General features: G+C 49.0%; 1 protein-coding gene across 12 annotated transcripts in view; it reads right to left on the reverse strand.

Annotated features, from left to right (window-relative positions):
- HIC2 (HIC ZBTB transcriptional repressor 2) overlaps positions 1-21528 on the reverse strand; it is a 143691-nt gene extending 122163 nt beyond the window's left edge. For 2 of the 12 annotated variants that reach the window (XR_014542416.1, XM_083590252.1), the window contains exon 1: positions 21023-21528. The gene's annotated coding sequence lies outside the window, so the exon portion shown is untranslated. Of the gene's footprint in view, positions 1-18646; positions 18692-19915; positions 20188-20256; positions 20416-21022 lie in introns of those variants that run through there. The other 10 variants (XM_083590255.1, XM_083590259.1, XM_083590254.1 and 7 more) reach the window with 8 other exon arrangements.
- Positions 21529-23018: the final 1490 nt, after the last annotated feature.

Below are 23018 nucleotides of genomic sequence, written 5' to 3' on the forward strand. Positions count from 1 at the left end.
GGTGGTTTTCCTTGCTGCATCCCCTTTGCTGGGTTGCTGTGCTGTGGGAACCACCGCTTGAGGCTTTGTTTGGCTGCTGGCTGGGCTTTCTTCCTTTGGCTCGGAGAGGCTCAGAAGTTGACCATACCTGTGCTCGGAATCAGATGGATACGTCATCGACGGCCCACTCACCCTTGCCGGGAAAAAGGTCTGTCTGGAGCGGGGGCACATGGTGTATGAAAGGAAATCCCTTATTTTGGCTGCTGATCCCTTATTTTCGAGACTGCTGGTCCCTTATTTTCTGTAAGTTGACAGCTATGGCTCTAGCAAGCATGGCCAGGGGTCAGAGATTCTGGAATTTGCTGCCCAAACGCTATCTGGCGGGCACCATGTTGATTACTCTGAAATAGTACCAAGACTGGCTCAACAAGCTCCCAGATAGGCAGTATGAAACACTTTTGGGAGCGTTGCTTTGGATGCAAACCGAATGAATGAATAAACCCAGCATTTATTATCACACTTCTCCCAAGTGCTTAAAAGTATTTTACGTATTATTTAATATAATTTTAGTCCGAAGAGTTGACAGTATAACCTGACTACAGTGGTACCTCGGGTTAAGTACTTAATTCGTTCCGGAGGTCCGTACTTAACCTGAAACTGTTCTTAATCTGAAGCACCACTTTAGTTAGTGGGGCCTCCTGCTGCCGCCGTGCCGCCGGAGCACGATTTCTGTTCTCATCCTGAAGCAAAGTTCTTAACCTGAAGCACTATTTCTGGGTTAGCGGAGTCTGTAACCTGAAGCGTATGTAACCCGAGGTACCACTGTACACAGAAGGGCGCTATCAGCAATTAACTCTGGGTCTTCAGGACCAGCCCAAATAGTACGTGGTAACCAATTGCACGAAAAACCTACCGAGCTCTCGTCGAATCTGCTTACAGGTCATGAACAAGCACCGCAATCTACATGTTTCAAATCTTCCACACCAAACCACCTGCTTTCACTCGACCTTTTGCAAACCCTTTCACACCAAAACGTCATTCTCATTCTCTCTGTTTTAGCTCTGCAACCTTGAAGCAGTCTTCTTCAACCTTGAGTCCCCAAATGTGGATGGACTACAGCTTCCATCGTCCTCAACCACTGGGGCTAAGATGGCTGTGGATAGTGGGGATTGTAGTCCATCCACATCTGGGGAGCCGAGATTGAAGAAACACTGCCTTTAAAACAACAAACGTCACGAGACAGGGAGACTTCGAGCTTAACGCACACCCGTGAAAAACATCTTGGAATTTAAAGACCAAGAACTCATAATACGGAAAAAGACAAACAAAAACCAGACCCCCCCAAAGGAGACTTTCCACATGAGATCAAGCAAAGGGACGGAAAGGCATGGACCTTTCAGTGGGTTTTGCTAAAAGAATCAATTCTTTACACAAGGGATAATTTAACCTGTGCAAACTCATGGAGAAGGATGTTATTACGATGGCTGCTGGCCATTTTTAGAAGATCAGATAATTACATGGAGAGTTTCAAGGGTGCACCACTGGCCTGTAAGAGCCGTCGTACAAGAAGCTTAGTTTTAAACTCCTTCAGTCACGAACCTCAGTGGGTGGCTTCTACAAACAGCTGTCATCTCCACAACAGGGCCTGTGCAGAAGGGAGTCTAAGCATGGTCTGCAACAAAACCCAAGTATTTGGAACAGGGTGGGGAGGAAGAAGTGATGTACCACAAATGCAGCCACCCAACCTCTTTATGTGGCCCATGGAAATTTCCCCACCCTCATCGGCCCTGCATTGCACCTTCCTTGAGTCTTTTTGCCTGGCTAGAATGTGTGCCTTGGAACTCAAGAGGAGGTAGGTGGATGTAGTCTCCATCCTGGAAGAATTGGATTTTTTAGTCCACACTGTGGCTGGGGAACCAAGATCACCTCAGTTTGGAAACAGGAACGCAGGAAGCTGCCTCATACAGAGTCATCTAGCTCAGCAGAGTGGTACCCCGGGTTACAGACGCTTCAGGTTACAGACTCCGCTAACCCAGAAATAGTACCTCAGGTTAAGAACTTTGCTTCAGAATGAGAAGAGAAATTGCACGGCGGCAGCGCGAGGCCCCATTAGCTAAAGTGGTGCCTCAGGTTAAGAACAGTTTCAGGTTAAGAACGGACCTCCAGAACGAATTAAGTTATTAACCTGAGGTACCACTGTACAGCATTTGAAATTTGCCAGGAGCATTTTGTACCTGGCTATCAACCACTTGCGACCAAGTGAAGATGTCTGGGTGCCAAGATGGCACCTGACGCCTCCACCATCTAGAGGTACATGCCTGGGGATCATTGGATCTGGGCTGTTTTCACACATTAATTGTTGTAGCTTGTATTCTTCACTTACTTCACCCCACTGCTCTGCTCACAGCTGTGAAGAATATTCTTACGTTATGAATGGTCCATGCCACCGTTAAGAAATAGACGCTGGGACAGGCCGATGGACTGTCCCTGGATCAAGAGACTTTTCTTCTTCAAGTTCTCAAAGCTCTTAACCCAGCTCAAGGTTGTCATCTGAACTAGCCAGATCTGAGAAACAATCACACTCAGTCCATCATTTGAAAAATAAGACTTTAGAGCTCTCTTGCCCCAAAATGGCAGCTAGACACCCAATTTGGCGACTGTAACTTTGGTTTTAGGAGCCATTTGGCTCCTAGTTTATATATCCGAGTTTCTAACACTGGTGAGACCTAAGCAAAATGAAGAATAACAGGGGAAAAACCCACTCTGGGAAGGTGTACTTTGCATTAGCTAAAGCTTCTGAACAGTCTTCAAGGGCAGACCCTCGTGGAACACATGGCAGTACAGTGGTACCTCAGGTTACATACGCTTCAGGTTACAGACTCCGCTAACCCAGAAATGGTGCTTCAGGTTAAGAACTTTGCTCCAGGAGGAGAACAGAAATCAGGCTCCGGCAGCGTGGCAACAGCGGGAGGCCCCATTAGCTAAAGTGGTGCTTCAGGTTAAGAACAGTTTCAGGTTAAGTACGGACCTCCGGAACGGATTAAGTACTTAACCTGAGGTACCACTGTAATCCAGATGGGAGATTGCCGGAGCGTAAGTGACAAGACAGTGCTTGTGCAGGAGAAGATCCATTGCCCGAGAACCATCTTGGCCTCTAGAACTGCATGCTGCAATCTTGCTCCTTTAGGATGACGCATACAGAACCGGTTTAAACGCAAGAATGAAGCTGGAGGGTTAAGTCCTCAGGGGAACAACCTCATCCCCTTTGACAAACATATCCATGCACTTCCAAGCACCTCCACAGCTCAGAAGGGCTTGCGGCAGGAATGAGGGCTTTTCCCCCCTGAGAGTTCCCTGGATCCAGTTGGCAGGAACAGCAGGCCGCGATTTGCTGCCAATGCGATTTTGACCTAGAGCAAACGGAAGTTCCTTTTCCAAGAATTTCTGAAGCTGTTGAGTCACATTGGATGTTGGCAACAGACCACATAACCCAACCGGGAGGAGGTTTGGGGGGAGAACATAAACAAGGAACAAATAGGACACACCCCACAAAGGTTCAAAAAAGGGGCAGATGCCAGAGGCAGCCATTTCCAGGAAAAGTGGGAAGCCTATATTAGTCTCTTTCCCAAAAGATCAAGCCAGAGGGCAATGGAGTTTTAACGATGGGAAATCATTATCACAATGCAAAATAGTCAGAGGGAGGCCGCTCAATCTTGTTTCCAGGGAATGTTCATTCACAAGTCTGTTTCATCTCGTAGCCGCATCAATCCTCCTTTTTAAAAATCTGAACAAAAACTCCTATTTACAGTGGTACCTCGGGTTAAGTACTTAATTCGTTCCGGAGGTCCATTCTTAACTTGAAACTGTTCTTAACCTGAAGCACCACTTTAGCTAATGGGGCCTCCTGCTGCCGCTGCGCCACCAGAGCACAATTTCTGTTCTCATCCTGAAGCAAATTTCTTAACCTGAAGCACTACTTCTGGGTTAGTGGAGTCTGTAACCTGAAGCATATGTAACCCGAGGTACTACTGTATTTGGTTTTTATTTAAAGGATTTATACCCTTTCAGCAAACCATGGCTTTAAATGCCTGGGTGTCTTTCAAAGGATGGGTTTCCAAAGCAGATTGTTATTCTAAAATATGTGCGAGAGGGGTTAAGCTGAGAACATCACCACAAATTTTGGAGAAGCATGATGTCAAGAGCAGTGGTCCCCAAACACCCCACCACCACCACCACGGACACTTGAAGATTTAGGAAGGATTTTGCAAACCACTTTTCTGCTTGTCGTAAGGTGCAATTGTAAGGTGCTGTGCTAGATCCTGTGGGATTTTGAATTGCATTTTTACTGATGTGCTGCAGGCCATCTGAATGAAATTTGTGGACCACTGGCAACCCACCAACCACAGTTGGGGAACCCCCAGTCTAGAGCTGTTCTCTTCAACCTTGGATACCCGGATTTGGACAGACTACAATTCCCATCATCCTTGACCACTGGGGCTAAGTTGGCTGTGGATGATGGCAATTGTAGTCCACCCACATTTGAGGACTCAAAGTTGAAGAACGCAGCAGGTTGACTTCACCCCCAAAGGAGCACTCCATTGTCTCGGGGCTTCAGTTACACGCCTGCCCCCCCAGGATGACACAAATGAGGTATTAGCTATTCTACAATAAGTAATTTGCAAATTTGCCATAAGTCTCTAGTAACCCGTATTCAGTCTCTCCCCAGAACCATTCTGGAGATGCTCCCCCCCCCCCCGCCCTGCCCAGGTGGTAACCCAGAATGACCTGCTCAGTTTATCAAAATGGCAGCCAACCTCCTTGTTGCTGTTTTCCAATTCCGTAAACCCAGCAACGGATACCCTGAAGAACAGTCCAGTCAACACCCTCTCATTGCACTCATAAGAGCATAGGAAACTGCCTCATTCAGAGTTGGCCCATTTGACTCAGTACTGCCCACACTGACCGGCAGCATTCCGCCAAAATTTCACACAAGCTTATCTCCTGGCCCCACCTGGAAATGCCAGGGTTTGAACCTAGGACCTTCTGCTACTCTGGGCTCTTAGGGAAAGAAGGGAGAGGTATAAGTTCAATAAAATAATAACAATAAATATTTCTACATGCAAAACGGATGCTCTACAATCAAGTCACAGCTCTTCCCATGCTCGCCACATAAAATTCATTCACAAAACCACATATGAGGGGATAAGCCTGTTTCTGGACTGCACCATTTCCAGCTCCAGGGATATTTTTTTGGGGGGGGGGGGAATGTCACCTGACAAAATGTGCTCCGTACAAAAATAAATGTCAAATATTTTCAGAGAGATTCACTGGGCCACAAGGCCAGTCATTTAACATGCTAGTTTCCTACATACGCAGGGGTGTGTGTGTTTCATTTTAAATAGAGCTTTCAGTCACCTTGGCATCGAAGTGGCGCAGCCCAGATGAGAATTTGTGTCTGCTTTTTTTTGCTAGAACTAAGTTGTGGCTGTTTGCATTTACACGCCGTGGGACTCCCAGGCACACGAAGATTTGATGCCAGTGAACTTCAAGGCTCCAAAATATCGATGCCACCCTTTCCGACTTGCACACAACTGACATGATAAGCACAATTCTATGGAGCGATCCTCACCTCTCAGTAAAGGCCCTTCTGTGCTGGTGTCCCAGTTTTATGAAGGGACGGACAGACAGACAGACACACACACACACAAACACACATCTCACTACGGTGGTACCTCGAGTTACAGACGCTTCAGGTTACAGACTCCGCTAACCCAGAAATAGTACCTCGGGTTAAGAACTTTGCTTCAGGATGAGAACAGGAATCGTGCTCCGGCGGCGCGGCAGCAGCAGGAGGCGCCATTAGCTAAAGTGGTGCTTCAGGTTAAGAACAGTTTCAGGTTAAGAACAGACCTCCAGAACAAATTAAGTTCTTAACCCGAGGTACCATTGCATTGCATAAAACAAGAGGCACAAGCCTAGGCTGAGATCGCACAGCTCCTGCTCACATCAGACAACTCTCCCTTCCTCCCCCATCTGCCTCATACATCCAGGCCACTGGTCCAACCACCTCAGTACTGTCTGCTCTGACTGGCAGCTGTTCTCTATGAGATTTTCAGAGAGGGAACATTTCCTGGAGATTGAACTTCTGCGTGGAAGGCAGATGCTACGAGAGACTCCTGTCAGTTTCGCATGCGGAAAATTCTATTCCAGCAGATTCAAAGACAAATCTCCTTGTAATTTTTGCTTCCCCCCTATGGGCACCAGCCCCGCCTGGCATATTCCTTTCATAATCACTACCCCCCCCCCTTTCGTCCTCAGTGAAACTGGAAAGTCCATCAATGGCTAGCCAGATTTGTTTTGTTTTAAATTGTGATACAACCTTGTGCACCCTTGCTGGCGTGAGTGCATGCTTCTTTGGAAGAAGTGGGGGAAAGAAATACACTAGATGAAATTTGAGGTGAGTTTTGCTGAAATGGACAAAGACCGTCCCCAGAAATGGAGGAGGAGCGTCTCTACCCCCATCGTTCATCCCTGACACAGAGGTCCAGCTCTGAGGGCCTTCTAGTGGTTCCCTCACCAGGGCTGTCTTAAGCATATGCGACTCTGGGGTGCAAATATCTACCCGGTGCCTCCCCCCAGGTTGCCCAGTCCCAGGCGCGCAGGAGGGGAGAACTGGCCGGCCACCTCAGCATCTCGCTGGCTCGGTCGCCCCAAACTCATGGCGCAGAGCCACCCGCAGCAGAAGAGCTCATCATGGCGCTCCGACCAACAGACGGGCTCTTCCCCGGACTCAACTCTCGGGCCCCAGACTCTTGGCCTGGCGCCCTTGAGAACCCAGTACCCAGGTGCCCCGCACCCCGCACCCCTACCACCCATGGGTAAGACGGTCCTCACTGCAAGAAGTGAGGTTGCAGGGAACCAAGCAGAGGGCCTTCTCGGTAGTGGCACCCACCCTGTGGAATGCCCTCCCTTCAAATGTCATGGAAATAAACAACGATCTGACTTTTAGAAGACATCTGAAGGCAGCCCTGTTTAGGGAAGCTTTTAATGTGTGGTTTTATCATGTTTTAAATATTCTGTTGGGAGCCGCCCAAAGTGGCTGGGGAAACCCAGCCAGATGGGCGGGGTATAAATAATAATAAAAATTAATTATTTCCATGCCGTTTTCATGGGATGTTGTAGAAGGTGATGGCTCAGTGATAAGAGCCGGTGAAGGAAGCGGTGGTTGCCCTAAAGTCAGGGAAGTGGAGGAAGAATTGGGCAAGACCGAGCCATGCCTATTAAAAGTGATCAGCGAAGTTGTGTACGTGCCATGTACTTAAAAGCGGCTTCCTTCAAAGGCCTCTGGGAAGTTAAGTTTACACCTCCCAGAACTGCAACGGCCAAAAGCTCCCAGAATTCTTTGGGAGAAGTCACGTGCCTTACATGTATGGGGTGTACAAGACAAATGCGTCAATGCATTATTATTTTTTAAGAGCCTCTTCCATTTGTAAAGGTCTACAGCAAAATAAAAATAAATAAAAAAATGACTAGCTTCAGACAAGAGCGCTAAGAGCACAAAAACCACAGGAATTGTGGGACGTACCTTCCATCAAATCAGAAGCCTCACACAAAAACATATCTGCAAACTCTATTCCTGTCTTTAATGCATGTTCACTGACGGCGGCGGCGGGGGGGGGATAGAGAGAGATGCTCTGAAGCGCTTTTAAGTACAGTGGTACCTCGGGTTAAGTACTTAATTCGTTCTGGAGGTCCGTACTTAACCTGAAACTGTTCTTAACCTGAAGCACCACTTTAGCTAATGGGGCCTCCTGCTGCCGCTGCACCGCCAGAGCACAATTTCTGTTCTCATCCTGAAGCAAAGTTCTTAACCTGAAGAACTATTTCTGGGTTAGCGGAATCTGTAACCTGAAGCGTATGTAACCTGAAGTGTATGTAACCTGAGGTACCACTGTATGGTGCACGTCCATCATGTCTTTCAGTCCGTCACATCACAAGAAACCCAAGGCTAGAACCGGAGGAAATGAAAGCAATAAACGACACAGCCACAAGTTTTACATAGCCATTGGCTTTGCCCCAAATCTCAGGAGACGGAGATATCCCTTATACATGCAACCTGCTCAGGCATTAATATACCACTAATTAATGCTTTAGTTGCAGAAGTGGCAACAACAACAGGCTCGATAGTACAACAAAGACCAACGGGGAATGCAAAGATGTTTGCCACTGAGCTATTTCCAGCGTTAGAAACTCAGATATGTAAGCTAGGCGCCAAATGGCTCCTCAAACCAAGGTTGCGGTCGCCAAAACCGAGTGTCTAGTTGCCATTTGGGGGCAAGACAGCTCCAACGTGTTATTTTTCGAATGATGGACAGCCTGAGATTGATTCTCAGTTAAACATCTGGCTAGTTCAGATGACAACCTTGAGATGAGTTGAGAACTTTGAGAGCTTAAAGAAGAAAAGTGACTTTATCTAAGGAAACTCCACATATATTTTGGTCTATTCCTAACTCTTTTTCTTAATGATGATGCAGACCATTCATAATGTAAGAATATTCTTCACAACTGTGAGCAGAGCAAAAAAAATTGGTTTAAAATTGGGGCTCATCTTATACATGGGTAGTGCTGAGGGGTATTTTCTTAATTTGGAGTCCCCCCAAAATAGGGGACGTCTTATACACGGAAAAATACGGTAATTCCTATTGTTCAGATAAAATATAATGGGTAGAATTCTACAGGATGTGGTATAAGTGTGTGAAAATAGCCCAGATCCAATGATCCCCAGGCATGCACCTCCAGATGGTAGAAATGTCAGGTGCCATCCTGGCACCCGGGAATCTTCACTTGGTCACAAGTGGTCAATAAAGGTAAAGGTAAAGGGAGCCCTGACTGTTAGGTCCAGTCATGGACGACTCTGGGGTTGCGGCGCTCATCTCGCTTTATTGGCTGAGGGAGCCGGCGTACAGCTTCTGGGTCATGTGGCCAGCATGACTAAGCCGCTTCTGGCGAACCAGAGCAGCGGACGGAAACGCCGTTTACCTTCCCGGTAAATAGATACCTATTTATCTACTTGCACTTTGACGTGCTTTTGAACTGCTAGGTTGGCAGGAACTGGAACCGAGCCAACTCTGGGAATTGTAGTTCTGTGCAGGGAATACGGGCTTCCTAACAACTCTCAGCCCCCTTAACAAACTACAATTCCCAGGATTCATTGGGAGAAAGCCACAGCTGTACAGAGCGACAGGATTCCGATTTAAACATCGTGCAGGTGGGGGCTTCGATTTCAGAAGGGTCGTTTTCTTGCTGCTGTTGTTAAACAAAAGGGAGTCAGAAGTGCTTGCGGGATCTACTGCAAACCAGCCAGGGATTAACCAGAAGATCCAGACCTACAAGAACCAGCCCCAGGTGTTTTGCTGCCTGAAGCCGGCGGCAAGATTGTAACCCCACCCCACTAAAACCTAGCAATTGAATCTTATTTTCAGCAACAGCAAAGCTTTTTTTTAAAAAAAATGCAAAATGATTTCTCCCTTTTGGAGCTGCACCTTCAGTACCATTGTTTTTCTGCTTTTTAAATAGCACCGCGCTCCATTGCTCCAGGCTGGATTACTGCAATGCCCTCTACGTGGGGCTGCCCTTGAAGGCAATTCAGCTGGTCCAAAATGCAGATTACTGACTTGGGTTCCCTTCAGGTGTCATATAACCCTTGTTTGGAAGCATCTGCACTGGTTGCTATCGTTCATTCCCAGGCCTAATACACGGTGCTCATATTTAACGCGCGCCCCCCCCCAACGACTCAGGGGCCAAAGACCTGTAAGACCGCCTCCTTCCTTACAGACCCTCTCGGGGACTGACATCAGTGGAGAGTACCATTTGGATTGTTCCATCACCCTCAGAAGCGGGGGGGGGGGAGTGGCTTGGGAGAGGGCCTCCTCTGTGGTGGCCCCTAAATTATGGAAGCCCCCCCCACCAGAGGTGCACCTGAAACCTTCCTCATACAGCTGTCATTGAATGCTGAAGACGCACCTCATTACACTTGAGTTGTGCGTTTTTTAAGGATCCCCCTTATTTCTGTAACTAAGTTGCTCTTAAACTGATTTTAACATCGTGCTTTAATTGTTGTAACCCACCCTGGAACTTTGAAGCGAAGGGCAGGTAATTAATTGTAATGTTAATTGTTGTTATTGCTTTATTAAGGCATTCTCAGGTTGTGGTTTCTTACCACCAGCTTTTAAATGGACCTCTGGGCATCTTTTTATATGTTTTACTTAGCTATAGGTACATGGCTGTATTGGCTTGCTCTTTTCTTTTCCTTTTTCTGAGCACAATTCAAAGTGTTGGTGCTGATCTTTAAAGCCCTAAACGGCCTCAGTCCTGTATACCTGAAAGAGCATCTCCACCCCCCCTCGTTCAGCCCAGACACTGAGGTCCAGCGCCGAGGGCCTTCTGGCGGTTCCCTCACTGCAAGAAATGAGGTTACAGGGAACCAGGCAGAGGGCCTTCTCAGTAGTGGCGCCCGCCCTGTGGAACGCCCTCCCACCAGATGTCAAAGAGAAGAACAACTACCAGACTTTTAGAAGACATCTGAAGGCAGCCCTGTTTAGGGAAGCTTTGAATGTTTAATAGATTATTGTATTTTAATATTCCGTTGGAAGCCGCCCACAGTGGCTGGAGAAACCCAGCCAGATAGGCGGGGTATAAATAATAAATTATTATTATATTATTATTTTTTGTAACTAGCCTGGTTAATTAGGGTGGTGAAAAAGCAGTATACACAAGTGATTTAAAATAAATAAAGGGAAGCATTAACGTCGTCCTCTGCACCAAAGGGAAGCTTGGGGAATGCAGGAAGGACGGCGTGACACACACAGAACCTGCCACCTGAGGCATGGATCTCATTCTGCCCAACAGTAGCACCGGTGCAGAGATCAATGTGCTGCTTCCATGAGAAGTGGCGACGGCCACCAACTTGGACAGCTTCAAAGCAGTGTATCGGGTATCAGGTGTGTTTTGAAATTGGTGTGTGTCCAATTATGACCACGTGGAGATCTCTGGAAGCCAGGTTGGCAACTGATGTCTCCATCCGACTGGCCCCTCCAGGTTTCTTAAGCAGGTAAGCACAAGAGCTTATTTACTGCATTTAAATCCCGCCTTTTTCTCCAAGAAGTACATGGTTCACACAGCCCTCCCGCAGTTAACCCCTACAATGACCCTGTGAGGTAGGCTAAGAGGCTGTGACTGACTCCAGGATCACACAGTGAAAGCTTCATGACTGAGTGGGGGATTCGAACCCTGCTCCCCAGGTCCGAGTCCGACACTAACCACTACACCAAACTGCCTTGCTAGAGTTCTTCTGCTATGAGGCAGCTATATTAATTTATAAGATAAATAGATATGAGGAAAACAAACTGTCACTGAGGGAAGGATCTGAAATATTCTCCTTGAGGCTTGGGTTTCATTCTGGATTATTTCATGTGTTGTAGACAGCTTTGAGATATCCTCTTTAAAATATAAAGTGGTAAAGAAATGAACTGAACAACAACAGAAATAAATTTCATTGTTAAAAAAAAAATGGCGCCTAGACATTCCGTTGAGGGGTTAGACTAGATGATCCTCAGGGTCCCTTCCTACTCTACAATTCTATGATCTGGGAGTTTCCAACACTGCAAAAGAGGATTAGCCGAATTCACGGAAAGTTGTTAGCCACAACAGCTATGACCTAAAGCAGGCACCCCCAAACTTGGCCCTCCAGCTGTTTTGGGACTACAACTCCCATCATCCCTAGCTAACAGGTCCAGTGGTCAGGGATGATGGGAATTGTAGTCCCAAAACAGCTGGCGGGCCGAGTTTGGGGATGCCTGTCCTAAAGCCACGGCTGAATCCCAGCGGCTGCAAACCGTAAGGGATGAGAACGCTGTTGCACCCAGGGCCTGCTTGCAGGATTCCCTATATATGTTGCTGGGCTAGATGTATACTGCACCAAGATAGGGCAGACCTGTGTTTGCTCCACCCCCTTTTGCCTATGGCCCCACCCACCACTGGCCCTTGCCCCCCCCCCCATGGGCAAGCAGTAATTACAGCCTTATCTGGCGCAACTCAGGAGCACAAACACACAGAGAGACATTCTTTTGCTAATAAAAGTTAATCCTTTAACAGGCTCTCTCTCTTTCTCTCCCTATCCCCTTCCCTTCCCACAATGGTCTCAAAAAGGGGGCGCAGGGCTCAAGCAGCTGGGGTAGGGCACTTGCAGGAAAACCCGCATGCAGGCAGATGGTCAAGGCCCGGGAGTTTTTTTCCCCAGGGAGAATTGCAACACCAACAGAAACGCAGGAAGGAGGAGTGCGGAGAGCGCCCACCCACCACAAGGTGAAACAGAGAGAGGAATGTAGGAGACGCAGAACTCGTGTCTTTATGTAGGAGAGCCGGGCTGAGGGCGGCACACGGGCAAGGAGGAGGAATGGAAGTCTCGGGCAGCCCTCGCCGAAAGGAAGTTTTGAGTGGGGAGTTGCTAAGGCCAGGGGAGGCGAGAGGAGACCCACAGGCTGCTTGGAAGGTCAAAGCTTCAACATGCCCCCCCCCAGCATCTCTACCTGCAAAGAGTGATGGGGAGCCTGTGACACCCTGGTCACCATCCAACGTCAGCGCTCCCATCAAATTCACCCGGAATGGCCAACAGTCTGGGAATTGTTCCAAACACATCGGGAGGGCTCTTTATCTGGTTCTTTATCCGCTAGGAATGACAGCTAAAGAATCCCTGACCAATAGCTACAGGGCTGTCTTAAGCGCCGGGGTGCAAAGATCTGCCTGGTGGGGCCCCCCCAGGTTGCCCAGTCCCAGGCGCGCAAGAGGGCAGAACCGGCCAGCTGCCTCAGCGTCTCGCTGGCTCGGTCACCCCCGAACTCACGGCGCAGAGCCGCCCGCAGCAGAAGAGCCTGCCGCAGCACTCCGACCGATGGGCGGGCTCTTCCCCGGACTCAACTCTCGGGCCCCGGACTCTCGGCCTGGCGCCCCTGAGAGCCCGGCACCCAGGTGCCCCGCACCCCTAGCACCTATGGATAAGACGGCCCTGGATGGGCCCAACCTCTGTTTCACAAGCTCCAATGAAGGAGCCTCTGCCACCTTCCACTGTCGAACAGCTCCTACCGCCAGAAAGTTCTTCCTAACGTTTAATCAGTATTCCCTCTCTTGCAATTTGAGTCCACTGGTTCGGGTCCTACCATCCACAGCAGGAAAAAACAAGCTTGCTCTTGTCTTCCATGTGACAGTCCTTCAGGTATCTGAAGATGGCTATCGTATCCCTTGCCCGGTCTTCCTCTTTTTCCCCCAGGCTAAACACACCCAATTCCTTCAACCGTTCCTCATAAGGCTTGGTTTCCAGACCCTCGGTCATCTTGGTTGCCCTCCTCTGCACACATTCCAGAATGTCAATGCCCATCTGAAACTGGTGTCCAGAAATGGTCACAACAGTAACTCCAGGTGTGTTAAGTTTGTGGTCTACTTCACTCCACCTAAAAACACAGAGAGCAGTTATACTGGCCTCACTTCTCAAAGCATCCTGTTAAGATTACCATGGACAAAATGTGCTCCCAATACTTCACAAGTGCTTAAAATAAAATACAACGCTTTTTCTGAATGCATGTTTTGGGGAAGCAGAGATCTATTAAGTTAAGAAGGGAGACAGGGTGCAAATTCATAACATTCGGTACTTCCTCTCTGGTCTTTTCTCTCAATTTCTCATTCTTCCTAAGATCAAGAGGGTGAGGCTGTTCTCAAGTACAGTGGTACCTCAGGTTAAGTACTTAATTCGTTCCGGAGGTCCGTTTTTAACCTAAAACTGTTCTTAACCTGAAGCACCACTTTAGCTAATGGGGCCTCCTGCTGCCGCCGCGCCAATGGAGCACGATTTCTGTTCTTATCCTGAAGCAAAGTTCTTAACCTGAAGCACTTTTTCTGGGTTAGTGGAGTCTGTAACCTGAAGTGTATGTAACCTGAAGCGTATGTAACCCGAGGTACCACTGTACAGCTTTAGCAGGACAAGGGAAGAAAACTGAACATTTCCACCACCCCAAGAAAAAAAATCACGGTCATCAGAATCAAACTTTTTTAAAAAACTCAAATGATAGGACATCAAGAATTCTTCCCAGGACCACCTTTGAGGTGCATCGTTTTAAATGTCTCCCCTTTGTGCAGTAAGTGAAAACCTCTTCCTTCCTCCCCCCCCCCCACCTAACAGGGCAAAATAAAATAAAACAAACCAGAACACCTGAATCAAACCCTCCCAACAAGTTGAGTTCCTAGCTAGCTCAAGACCTCCCCAATGCAAATATCATTCAAGTCCTCCTCAGGTCAAGAAAATATGAGGCCTAGGACAGGCCTGAGAGCAGTCATCTCAATAATGCAAAGCGGAGGGGGGGGGACCCCCCCCCACCCAGGGCGACTTCTGCTTCTCCAAACAGCTGACTGCAAGTGCACGGCTGGGCGCTGTTTATTAACAAAATGAGAAATCTGATATATGGAAAGAAAACACTGGGTGAGGATTAATCCTGGATTGCAGTTTGTAGCCAACTATGGGCCTCTGTCCAAACGCAGGCGAAGCAGCACGGGTGCTTATTCCACCTGTCACCGCAGGTACAGCTACCAAGGCGTGTGGTGGAGGGGGGGGCGGATTTCTCTTTTGCTTTTTAAAGTAAATTGACAGTACTTTTAAAGAGGCGAGTCTTTCTGGCCTCTGCTCGCGTTCCTTTTCCTTCCTCTTTCTAACAGAGCCCAGCAGTGAGGAAAGAGGCAGCTATGTCTCCTTGCAGGGGGGGTGATCTAATACGTGGTTAATTCTCACAAGTTTTAATGTGCCAAGATGCCCACTGCCCATTGTAAAGGTAAAGGGAGCCCTGACCATTAGGTCCAGTCATGGCAGACTCTGGGGTTGCGGCGTTCATCTCGCTTTATTGGCCGAGGAAGCCGGCGTACAGCTTCCAGGTCATGTGGCCAGCATGGCTAAGCCGCTTCTGGTGAAACCAGAGCGCATGGAAACACTATTTACCTTCCTGCTGCAGCGGTACCTAGTTATCTACTTGCGCTGGCGTGCTTTCGAACTGCTAGGTTGGCAGGAGCAGGGACCGAGCAACGGGAGCTCACCCCGTCACGGGGATTCGAACCGCCAACCTTCTGATCGGCAAGTCCTAGGCTCTGTTTGAACCACAGCGCCACCCGCATCAAAAAGCATCCCGAAGATGCCACGTCAGTTATAAGGTTCGATGAAGGGCGGCTTTTGCAGGGAAGACCGAATAGGTTCCGGAAACCTCTTGGAAGTTTGTAAGCACAGAGAAGGAAAAAGAAAAAGTGGGGGAGAAGGAGAGGGGAATATGGAGGTATAATTAATGGTGTCCATTTCAAGACTTTCTTTACCACAGTAACTGTGGTACAATGACATGAAATATCTGCGTTATAGGACAAATTGTGGAATAGCAGACGTATCAGCTCACGGAATGAAAGTGGTCCTTCAACCCACATGGACAAAAGTGGACCAGGCCTGAGGCCCATCTAGCACTGCATCCTATTCTCAAAGTGACCAATGGGAAGCCAGCAATCAGGACCCGGCTGCAGCATCCCTCTCACTCACCTGAGATTCCCAGCCAACGGTACTCCGATGCACAAAGCAGAACAGAACCTTGGTCCTCTGTGAATCTGTCTAATCCCCTTTTAAAGCCGTCCCAATTGGTGGCCATCGCTGCCTCTCACCACAGCGAATTCCACCAGTTTAAACTACGGCCTGAGTGAAGGAAAGGCTCTCTTTTGTTTGCCCAGAAAGCTCCCATCAGCCACAGCAAGCAAGGCCCAATGGTGGGGCATGATGGGAGTTGTAGTCTGTCAACATCTGGAGAGACATAGGTGTCCCTGCTCATGATGCTCAGGAAAGCTAACTAATAAGCCGCGCAGGCAATTTGCTACCATTTTAGAATGCTGGTATTGGAAGAAGCCCATTGGGGGGGGGGTCCTAGGTCCAGTTAGGGCAGGATTTGGCCGCAGAAACTGCCACACAGGTATAAACAGTAGCCGCTTCCGATCAGCCTGCAGAGGCTCCTACATCCAAGTTGTGAAGACACAATATCTAGTATTCTTCCGAAGCTTTTTGGGCCTGTGGGCACGTTTGCAAAACAGGGGGGATGTTGTGCAGAAAAGCTCCACCAGATTGCAAAATCGCATGTGCTGTGCGTTAAAACCGCTCACATGCTAAGCTGCCCCCAAGAAGGCGGGCACTGGGCCAAATGCCACTATCTGCAAAAAATCTGGCTGGGTTGACTCAATCCATGCTTTCCTATTACCACACACTGGGCTTTATCAAAGCGCCAACAGGCAATCCTTAAACCTCTCTTTGAACAACCTTAGTGGTACCGACTGCCACTTTTCTCCTTTAGCCGAGTCAAGCCCTGGAAAGGGTTTTCCATACGATTACGATTTAAAAATTCCCTGGTTTTATAGCCAGGCTTGGATTTCTCCGTAAGCAATTCAACAGCTGAGCCCTGTTAATTTTTTCGCCGCAGAGCCCAACGGAGGCAGCATGTCCAGCGATGCTGAAATGCAAGACCCCCCCTCCCCCCACTTCTTCAGACCCCATTGAGCTTAGACTGTCACAGCCTGCATAATGGCTGAATCACAAATGCAATGCGTTTCCGCCTCTCCCCCCCCCCTTTAAAAAAAAAAAAACTTTCCAAGACAACATCTGCTGTCGAGTTGTTGAAACCAACTCGCCCTAAGGAGGCGAGGGGTCTTAAGCTGCAAGGAAACCAGAATCACTAGCCTTAAGAAAGGAGGAGATTCCTGATTAACACAACAAGCAAATTAAAGGGGCGAAGTCAGACCCAACTATAGAAAAAGAAATACACGTGGGTTTGCCTTACAATAAAAAATAAAACTCTCTTCTGAAATGGCAAACCCCTACTAAAGAGATCTCCCATTAACATGCCAGGGCTTTCAAAGGAGCCATCTGCCGATGCAAAATTGGGATTTCATTTTGCAACAGCGAAAAGGAAAATAAAGACCATCCATAGGATCAAATGTCTTATTTTTTCACCATGCCAGTGATCAGAACAATGCTGTTTGTGCGCTGACCGCCCCCCCATTAAGAAAACCGGTAATAGGCCATTTCTGTTTTTTTCAGAGTTTACCACCAGCTTCCTCAAATTGCCTCACCTTGCTGGCCTTTTTGTTTGTTTTCCTCAAAAAAAAAATTTAAAAAAATTCAACAGCATTGTAGGAAAATTTTTGGAACTGCAGCACCCAGGGTTAGGCGTAAATCCATTTCAGCTTTCTGCCCCCACCCCCACCCATCTAAAACCCTGGCCAAACAATTACAGAGCACCCCATCCACCTCCCAGGTTTGAGGCTTTCTTATCACACAGTTGCTTCTGCTAAACTATCCAGGGCTAACAGACAGGACAGGAGCTTTATCACGTGATAACTTAAAGCTTCAGGCATCTATATAACACACTTTTCAGGTATCTATAACAAGTTTCCCAGCCCGAGTCATTCAGCAAAGCAGCAGCAGCCTACACAAATTAAGAACTTGATGCTGTTTCTTTTACCTAGGTGCTATTCTCTACGGAGAGTTCCTTTTAAATAAGAGAGAGAACTAAAAATTTATTTGCAAGTTTACGTCTTGGGAAGTTTGAAAAAGGCATGCGAGATCCAGATCTCTTCCAACCCACAGAAGTTGCTGCTTCTGGGTTTTGTGTTGTGTTTTTTTTAAGAAGTAGGTACATGAACATCTGAAAAGGTGAGCTATCACATAGGAAGCATGGCTTGCATCCCCCTTAAGGACCGTCAAGATTAAAAACTCGCCCTCTTTTTTGACACACGTCACTTTTCCAAAACAGAATGACAGCACAACTTCAAACATGTATTTCGTTGCACCAGTCCACTTAAGAGAATGCATTTCTGGTGCATGTGTGCGGAATGAATTTGGATCCCAATGGAACGAGAGATTTATGCCCTGGAGAGAACGTATGAACAAATGTAAAGGGGTTTATTCTCAAATTTATTTTGGATCCCCAGTTGGTGAGATGACATGACGGAAGCAGGTGGTGGCACTGCTGGGAATTTTTTAAAAGAAAAGAAAAAAGAAACACTAACTTCTGAACCTACTTAATACCATCTGTAGATCCCAGTGAAATCAACTTGATCTAGGTTCAGGTATCTTAAAATTTTTTTTTTAAAGGATAACCACTATTTATTCTGTTTCGGAACTCAGAAGTCTCTTTTTAAAAAAAGGAATTCAACCTAAGCACTGTCGCAATTCAAGACTGGGTAGAAAGCATCAAAGTAGCGACCAACAGTTATGGGAATAAGCCAATTTCCCCTCATGTCACTGACCGCATGTGGAATTGCAACAGCACAATCCTAAAGAGCCAATTATGACGCCTGATGAAAAGATGGAAGTTTGGCTCTGGGGAAAAAAAACCAAATCTTTTGTCCAAAATAAGCTGTTTCCTTTCCTTTCCACCATTCCATTATTCACGCAACTATCTCCCCACTCTTAATGAAAACGTGTTTTATCTTCCGTAAAAACACAAAAAAACAAGAAATGCTTGGCGGTCAAAACAAGAGTTCTGTGTTTCCAAAGGGCTTCCCCCACCACCTTAACTTTCCCCCCCCCACTCCCCAACCCACCCACCTGCCTTTAAACCAACATCACCTTTTGCCACGCATCTCTCAGTGTACAAATTTTTAAGGCTGAATTCGCTATGCAAAATAATGCACCCTTCCTTCCAATGTCCAAACACAAGTCATAGAGTGGCCTAAGTGACACGACAGTCCCAGGAAACATTTTTATTTCCTTTCAAGCGGGGGCGGGGGGGGGGTATAAGAATTTTTAATAGTTGGGTTTTCCCCCCAAAAAATCTTAAGGGCAAAGTTCAAAACACCTCCCCAACCAATGGCACAACAGTCATCCTGAGTAAAATGACTAAAAGAGAAGGAACCAGCTGGTATCTCTGATAAAGGAAAAAAACTGTACTGTGTTGGGGGGGGGACTAAGGCGCAGGCACCCTCTTCTGCCCTCCCTGGTGCACCCATGTCAACCTGGGAGAAATTAAAAACAGGAGGTCTTCAAGCCTCTTCCCTTCCCCTCTTCCATAAGTTCAAATTTAAAGGGTCCCTAAACTAAGATTCTCAGCAAGATCCAAATGGGCGACTTTCATTTGCAAATATCAGCCATCCAGTTAGAGAGGGAGAGAGCCTTTTTCCATGCAGAGAGAAACACACATTTCATTCATCAATAGCATCAAAAGTGACTAAAACTGCAGCGCACACAGAGAGAGAAATGCCATTTCTCCACCAACAGCAAACTCAGGGAAAGCTTTCTGGTTGAAAATTCACAAACTTCGGGTTTCCCTTTTGCCTTTTGAAATACACATCACGCATATATACTGAAGTCCTTACTTAAGACTATTCCTCAATTGTTTCTTTTTCCCGGGGTGGGGGGGAAAGAAGAGAGGCTATTCAGTTCGGGGAGGGAAAAGGGCAAGCCTGACTCCCGGGCAGCATGAAAGTAACGCATTGCTGAAACGTGTGCGCCTTTCAGAGAGTATTCTTAAAGCAGCACATTTCAGAAAAAGGAAGAAGGAAAATCTAGAGATTCCAGAAAGGGATTCGAGGCTGCAAGGCTGGCAGCGGCGGCGCTGCTGCGGGAACCCCGAGAGTCCGCCCGGGGAAGGCAACCCTCCGGTTTCTAGTCCCTTTGAATTTCGCAGCAGCAGCAACAAAAGCCCCCAGATCTTAACAACGCCCCACAGCGCCTGTGTCTCTTTCGCTCTCAATGGAGATGGAGGGGAAAGGAAGGAGGGGGGGGGAGGCGCAAGCGATGTGGCAAAAGTTCAAACGCAGCTTGAAAGAGGGGCTCGGCCCAAGGGGGAAGAAAGGGAGGTCGTGGGGATGGGGTCACCTTTCCGTCGCCATCGAGGGGGGCTTCGCGGATCGCTTCGGCGAGGAGACCTGAGGGGTGGAGGAAGGGTCCAGCCCGAGCCACGGCCATGCCACGCCGGGTCTCTCCAGCGCCCCCCTCCGCAAGCCTTTCCCCGAGCCTGCCGGGTCCCCCCCCCTCCAAACCAACCAACCAACCTCCCCCCACCCCGGTTGCAGGAGGAGAGGCTCGCTCCTGCCACAAACGCAAGCCTATGCAAAATGCAACGCCCCCCTGGCGCTCGCTTTTTCCATGTGCGCCCCCCACCCTCGCGCGCGCGCGCACACCCCCCTCTCTCAAAATAATTGCTTAGCTGCACCCACCTCCAAGAGTGGGAATCAATGAGGGGGGGAGGGGAGAGCCGTCCATCAGGGGCCCCCACCCCTTCGCCCAGGGCTTGTCCAACGCGGAGGCAGCGGCGGCAGCTGCAGCAGCTTGGCTAATGCCCCCTTCCCTCCCTCCCTCCCTCTCTCTTCTACCCCGCCCCCTCCTCCTCCTCCTCCCCCTCCCCCCGGGAGGCATGGGCTCAGCCATAGGGCAGAGCAATGCAAAACACCCCACACACACACACACACACACACACACACACAAAGAGGGAAGGAAGAGGAGAGGGAGCCAGGCAAAGTTTGCAAAGCGAGCGGCCACGGCGAGTTGCGAGGGCTCTCGTTTCCAATAGCGCACTTTGCAAAAATTAAAACGGATGGGGGGGGGGATAATGCACACAAAAAAAGGAGGCACGTTAATATTCTATATATATGTGTATGTATGTATTGCACACGCCGGGGTTCTGTTGTTGGGCTGCACGCCGGCGGTGCAATTGAGGAGCCGCTGCAAAATGCCATCGCGGCTCCTCTCCGGCGCGCACAGCGCGCTGCGCGGAGTCCGCTCGCCCTTCCTTTGTGTGGGCTCCCCGCGCGGACTTGGGGGGCGGGCTCTGCATGCAGCGCAGCGCCAGGCAAACCCGGGCAACGGCGGCGGCGGTCCGGCCAGCGCCGCACACGTGTGCGCGCATCCGCACGGGCATGCATACACACCCCCTGCCGGGAGCGCGGCGGAGCCCCGGAGTCCCCCGCTCGGGCGGCCGCTTACCTTTTCGCCGGCATGCTTGGGGCCAGGGGGTTTTCCCGGGAGGGTCCCCCGTCGCAGCCACCTCTTCCACCGCCTTCTCCGCCGCCGCCTCCTCGCTCCTCGCCTGTCCTCCCGGCTTATAGCAGCCCGTTCCTTATCTCACAGCCTTCCTCTCAGCGCCATCTTGTAAGCTGGTGACGTTGGGAGCCGCTCACCCCTGACCCACATTTGAATATAAGCCAAAATGGGCAAGGGAGGGGGAAAAGGAGAGAGAGAGAGAAGGGGAAGGGGTGTGCGCGGAGGGGAAACGCGGAATGGGGGGAAGGAAGGCGCAAGAGCTGCTAGAGGAGGAGAAAGGAACGAGCCCGTCCACGGCTCTTCCCCTTCTGCAACTTCGGGGGGTCAGCGTTTGCATTTGTTTATTGCTATCATTTTTGCTATTTGGGGGCGATGCGTCTTGCAAAAGCTGGAAGGGGCTGCGCGGTCAGGGGGAGGTCCCCTCTCACCTTTTGAACGCGCCCAGAAACACGCGCGCACACCCTCGCCGCCCGCTTCCCACCACACCCCCTTGCCAATTGCGCGCCGGCAGCTGGAGAGCGGAGCGGAGAGCGCGGCTGGCCAAGCGGGCGCGCGTGTCTTCTCCGCGCGCGGAGGGAAAGTGGGGCTCCTCGGTTGGTTGGTCATTCATTCATTCATTCATTCGAACTCCCCCCACGCCCCCACTTCCCATATTTTCTGCCTGTGGTAGATGGAATGCAAAAGGAAGGCGCGCCATCGTTGCGCGAGCGAACCTTTTGGATCGTGCGTTTTTTTGGATGCAAGTTTTCTTTTGGGGAGGGTGGGCATCTTGGAAGCACCCACACCCGTGTATAAGGAGTGGGGGAAGCCCGATTGGGGCTGCCCGCTGTGTTTTTGGAGCTTCGTATGTGTTTATGCATCTTGGCAGATGTTGCGGGTTTGGGGTATGTTTGCACACCCGTGTAAATGCACGCGCAACGATTGGTTTTTGAAGCGCGCAAGTTCTGGAGGACAAGGAGGGCACGGTCCTGAAAGCACTTAAGGGCAGCGACGCTCCTGTGGATTATGGGGGCGGGGGAAGGGATGAGCTTCGTTTAAAATTGTTCCGAGATAAGGTGCTATTTTCTCCCCGTTTCCTGAGAGTGAACCAGCGCAGGGGAATTCTGTGCCTGTCTACTGGGAAGTAAATCCAGTGGCGGTTGCTTTCAGTGAGACTTGCTCTCGGGTAAAAGTGCAGAGGCTGGCCGCCTAAGCACGTTCAATCGCCTATGAAAAGCGAAGATGCGTTGGTCCATAAGGAGACTTGAAACTTCTAAGGCTGCAAGTCTAACCCCACTTTCTTGGGAGTGAGCCCCGTTGAATTCAGTGGGGCGTGTCTCAGAGTAGACCTGGTGAGGGCTTTGCAGACAAGCCTTGATGGCCATCCAAAATGTCAAGCTGGCAAGTTCTCCAGAACTCTTTTGTGCTGAATCGGGAAGAAATATAGCACCAAAGCCCTGCAGTTCAATAAAATTCACATTTTACTAAATTTCATCTACTGTTTGGTAGGATAGGGGAGCGCAGAGAAGTGACGTCTTTTGTGGAATGGCTGTGCTGGCTGGGTCTGGTGCAGTTTCCAGCTTCTAGAGAGAGAAAATGGGGTTGCTGAAGGCTGCCATAGGACATGCCATGTTTTGAGTCAACACATGCATAGGATTTGTGCCGCAGTTGTGGCAGAAACTTTCGGGGGACCCCTTCACCAGATACATGAAGTACTGCCCTCGGTGGACAGATACCTGCACAGGGGCTTTATCAAATTTACTAATAGGGAGCTAACTCATCCCAAGTGGGTATGTAACCAAAACTTCATCTGTGCACAAGAGGGATGTTAATTATCAGGTCTGGGGGAACCCCAAGGTTTGCAGACTTACAGCAAACAGACACACCTTAATCGTAAGGGAAGGGCAACAAAGCACAGCTGAATGAGGATTGAGTATGTTGCATGACCACAGAATATGGG

This window comes from Podarcis filfolensis (genome assembly GCF_964270895.1).
Source record: "Podarcis filfolensis genome assembly, chromosome: 16".
NCBI lineage: Eukaryota > Metazoa > Chordata > Lepidosauria > Squamata > Lacertidae > Podarcis > Podarcis filfolensis.